General features: G+C 42.9%; 1 protein-coding gene across 2 annotated transcripts in view; it reads right to left on the bottom strand.

Moving 5' to 3' along the window:
- Window positions 1–5000, bottom strand: part of LOC135104183 (hemicentin-2-like) — a 62735-nt gene that overhangs the window by 45923 nt on the left and 11812 nt on the right. The gene's annotated exons all lie outside the window — the stretch shown is intronic.

Here is a 5000-nt window from a genome sequence, read left to right as displayed (position 1 = left end):
TCATCTGTGTGTTGCTCTTCCGTCCGTGCGTCTTCTGTTCTCGGTTGGCAGTTGTGTTTCGCAATGATGGTGGGGGTTATTAAAAGGTAGGGCGAAGACTGACGACAAAAGGAAGATTGACTGATTACATTTAAGGCGCTGTCATAAATAGATACCTAAGATACTTAGAAATAAAAAGATAAGCAGGAATTAGATAAAAAGATACACGACGACTGAAATAAGTAATGGCGTAAGGGATAAATATACATTGAGAGAAGAGGACATAAGAACATAAGAACATAAGAAATAAGGGAAGCTGCAAGAAGCGACCAGGCTTACACGTGGCAGTCCCTGTATGAAACACACCTACCCATTTCCATCTGCTATCCCCATCCATAAACTTGTCTAATCTCCTCTTAAAGCTCTCTAGTGTCCTAGCACTAACTACATGATTACTGAGTCCGTTCCACTCATCTACCACTCTATTTGAGAACCAATTTTTTCCTATCTCCTTCCTAAACCTAAATTTTTCAAGCTTGAACCCGTTATTTCTTGTTCTACCCTGGTTGCTGATCCTAAGAATTTTGCTTATATCTCCCTTGTTATAACCCTTATACCACTTAAAGACTTCTATCAGGTCCCCTCTTAACCTACGTCTCTCTAAAGAATAAGAGAGGGAAGAGCGTGAGGGAAGTTTGTAAATTAGGACGAGATGTGAGGATACGCAGAAGGAGACAAAGCAGGGAGAGAAAGGCGCTAATTAATGTGGAGAAAAATGAGAAGAAAGGCGTTGTATTGAATGTCCACAAATAGGATAATAATAGAATTACTAGAAATATACAATAAAAAAGTAGAGAGAGAGAGAGAGAGAGAGAGAGAGAGAGAGAGAGAGAGAGAGAGAGAGAGAGAGAGAGAGAGAGAGAGAGAGAGAGCACACTTGATGACCGTCCACTCACCGAGTAAATAATCCAGTTTTATCATAGCCAGACCAGCCCGGGCATGACTCTGCATTGATACTGACTTAACAGCGCCTCGCGAACACCTTAAAGTGGCGAGGCTGGGAGGCGACCAGTAACAAGGTACGGGCTTGATGTCGGTTGGCGGCGAGAGAGAGAGAGAGAGAGAGAGAGAGAGAGAGAGAGAGAGAGAGAGAGAGAGAGAGAGAGAGAGAGAGAGAGAGAGAGAGAGAGAGAGAGAGAGAGAGAGAGAGAGAGAGAGAGAGAGAGAGAGAGAGAGAGAGAGAGAGAGAGAGAGAGAGAGAGAGAGAGAGAGAGAGAGAGAGAGAGAGAGAGAGAGAGAGAGAGAGAGAGAGAGAGAGAGAGAGAGAGAGAGAGAGAGAGAGAGAGAGAGAGAGAGAGAGAGAGAGAGAGAGAGAGAGAGAGAGAGAGAGAGAGAGAGAGAGAGAGAGAGAGAGAGAGAGAGAGAGAGAGAGAGAGAGAGAGAGAGAGAGAGAGAGAGAGAGAGAGAGAGAGAGAGAGAGAGAGAGAGAGAGAGAGAGAGAGAGAGAGAGAGAGAGAGAGAGAGAGAGAGAGAGAGAGAGAGAGAGAGAGAGAGAGAGAGAGAGAGAGAGAGAGAGAGAGAGAGAGAGAGAGAGAGAGAGAGAGAGAGAGAGAGAGAGAGAGAGAGAGAGAGAGAGAGAGAGAGAGAGAGAGAGAGAGAGAGAGAGAGAGAGAGAGAGAGAGAGAGAGAGAGAGAGAGAGAGAGAGAGAGAGAGAGAGAGAGAGAGAGAGAGAGAGAGAGAGAGAGAGAGAGAGAGAGAGAGAGAGAGAGAGAGAGAGAGAGAGAGAGAGAGAGAGAGAGAGAGAGAGAGAGAGAGAGAGAGAGAGAGAGAGAGAGAGAGAGAGAGAGAGAGAGAGAGAGAGAGAGAGAGAGAGAGAGAGAGAGAGAGAGAGAGAGAGAGAGAGAGAGAGAGAGAGAGAGAGAGACTAGGGAATAGTTAGGAAAGGTTTGTGTATAACCTTGTAGTAACCGTAAGAAGTGGCAGGTAAAGGCAGGAGGGCAGGAAGTGGGAGAGGAGAAAGGTGAGGTGAACGCCAGGTAGTGTTACAGGTGTGAGAGGCTGCAAGGAAACTGAGGAGCGAAATGTTTTCCTCCTTGGTTTCCTGCTCCTCCTCCTCCTCCTCCTCCTCCTCTTTTCATGGTAATCCTCCCTTCCACTATTTTTTTTTTCTCACTCCTCATCCTCTCCATTCTCATCCTCCCACTTCTTGCGTCTAATTTTTTGTTCCTTTTCCACGTTTCTTCACTCTTCCTTTCCTTTCTCTTCATTTTATGTTTTCTTTCCTTTTATTTTTATACGTCTTTCCTTTATTTTTTTCCTCCTTCAATTTACATTCTTCCTCTCTATTTCTTCGTTTCTTCATTTCTTCATTTCTTACTGTGCCTTTACTCACTCACTTTCCTTTCATGACATTTTCCACTACATTTTTTTATATTCCTTTCACTTCTCCGAATTCTCATTTCTTTTTTTATCTTCAACTTATGTCTCTCATCTCCTCCCACCCACGCCGTCCTCTTACGCCGTGACAGGTATAAATTCTGATCCCATCATTTGCTGCATTACTCCCTAGTGTAAGTGGATTAGGAAGACGAGCACTAACATCTTCATATACCATCTGCACGCTTTTAAATACATTTCTTCCCCACATTTCCCTGCATGAAGATATGATTACACGCAACGCTGCTTTCCCTCCCGGCGGAATTAGCAGTAGGTGCTGACGGGGCTGGCAGGAGTGGGTGGCTCCCCTCACTGGTGGCGGTGGCAACTCCTGAGGAAGGTTGGCGGTGGGAGAGAGGAATGAAGGAAGGAGGGAATAATTGAAAGACGCGATGTGATTAAGGGTGGTGGCTAGGTGGGGCATTGTGAGTGTCAGGTGGTGGTGGCTCTGTGGAGGAGCGTGGAAGGGAGGAAGATCGAAACCTGGTATGTTCAAGAGCGATGGATGAAGGATGGAGAAAGGTTGGTGTTTTATTAGGATAGCAAAGGAAGAGCGTGATTTTGTTGTCACGTCAGTGTACATAATTAATTAATGAAGATTACTCGTTGTTCTCGTTGTCGGGGTGAAACCATGTACGGAAAAGCTAGTCAGTCATCGTGTTATCTTCACTGTGTCCGCGGTGTGTGGTGGTGGTGGTGGTGGTAGTGGTAGTGGTGGTGGTGGTGGCGGTGGCGGTGGTCATTACTTTCAATGGCTACTGCTTTTCCTACATTATAATACTTTGTTTTCAGGTGTGTGTGTGTGTGTGTGTGTGTGTGTGTGTGTGTGTGTGTGTGTGTGTGTGTGTGTGTGTGTGTGTGTGTGTGTGTGTGTGTGTGTGTGTGTGTGTGTGTGTGTGCGCGCGTGCGTGCGTGCGTGCGTGCTCAGTGACTGATACACTGCGGAAAATACTTGTTTTCTATCGGAACCGTAAAAAGTCCTGGACGAAGCGCTACTAAACAAAAAAAAAAAAAAGGAAAAGCACGAAGAATGGCTTGCGGTATTTCTGGATTTGGATTTGCATTTTTTGTGGTCCCATGGGTAATGTGGATGGTGTTTCTGGTGGTGGTGGTGGTGGGGGTGGTGGTGGTGGTGGTGGTGAAGGCACGGTCTGTCTCTAAGGACGCACAGTATCACATCGCCTCACTGTACATCGGTCTCGTGAGTACAAAGGATGAGGTCTCTCTTGATCGTTAAAACAAGCACAATACCTGTGGCGGCAGGTGACGGTGACGCCACAAATTAGACAAGTGAAATTAAGTGGTGTCTTTCGGAGAAATGCTCGAAAGTTTCTTTTGTGCCATCTCTGTCAGTAATTTCTTTAATATATTCATAGATAATTATGATGTGGCGTTAAAGTGATCTTTTTATTTATTTTTTTTTCTTTTACCTCCCCAGTTAGCTTGGAATATACAGAATTAAATGAGGACACGTTACAACCTACTTTAGGCAGTTTTTTCTTAGAATTTACACTTTCATGTTTTACTCCACAATCTTGCAGCAGTGATTATTATTAGCAATCTCTGGGACTCTCTCTGCTACCTTTATGTTTCTCTTTCTTCTCCTCTCTTGAAGTGTTCCAAGAGAGACGTATTAAGAAACCCCGAAAACTAGTGTCCATTTCTCTTAGTTTTTGTACTCCTGCTTCTTTTTGAGGGAGACGTAGATGCAAATTTTACATCTCTTCTGATGCTAAAACAGCTTCAGTACTTTTCTTCCCACCAGTTGCCAACTCTATACAGGGACCTTATCCGTCCATTTATTATTATTTTTTTTCTTTTAACTCATATTGGGAGGTTCAACTCGTACGACTCTCCTAACATGGTGGAATCAAAAGTTTTCTGTCTGACGGATTCCTTCCCCGTAACAGACCGTCGTGATTCTCTCACTTGCCGCCGTAATTCTATATTTTATACTATCTTCTATCTTTATTTCTATGGTTGTTATTTCTCCTGAAGTTGCTAACTCCATTTTTCTCTCTGCCTCTCTGCACAAGACTCTACTCAACCTCATCCCTATCCTCCCAACCTTACTGATACGAAAACTAGCCAGCATCTTCACTCCTTTACTCATCCATTTTACTGATAAATTCTGGAAGCTTCTTTCTTGTTGTGTATTTCCTCCTGCCTGCGACTTGAATTGTTTCAAAATAGAAGCAACAAGATACCTCAAAAACTAAATTGGCTGAGACTGCTGCTCTTCCTCTTGTTTTGGCGGACGGCATTCTGTTTCGGATTTTTCTTTTGCTGGCCTGGCCAATCCCCCTCACATGAAAAGTTTATGTCGCTAATACTCTTGCATTACGGTGAACTTTTATTCTCGCACGTCTACTCAACTTTTTGTGTGTATATATACATATATATATATATATATATATATATATATATATATATATATATATATATATATATATATATATATATATATATATATATATATATATATATATATATATATATATATATATATATATATATATATATATATATATATAACAAGAGTCCTGTGGCTTGAGACTTTTTACACACACACACACACACACAC

This window comes from Scylla paramamosain, chromosome 10 (assembly GCF_035594125.1).
Source record: "Scylla paramamosain isolate STU-SP2022 chromosome 10, ASM3559412v1, whole genome shotgun sequence".
Classification (NCBI taxonomy): domain Eukaryota; kingdom Metazoa; phylum Arthropoda; class Malacostraca; order Decapoda; family Portunidae; genus Scylla; species Scylla paramamosain.
Note: the sequence above shows the minus strand (reverse complement) of the source record. Positions and strands in the feature narration are given on the sequence as shown.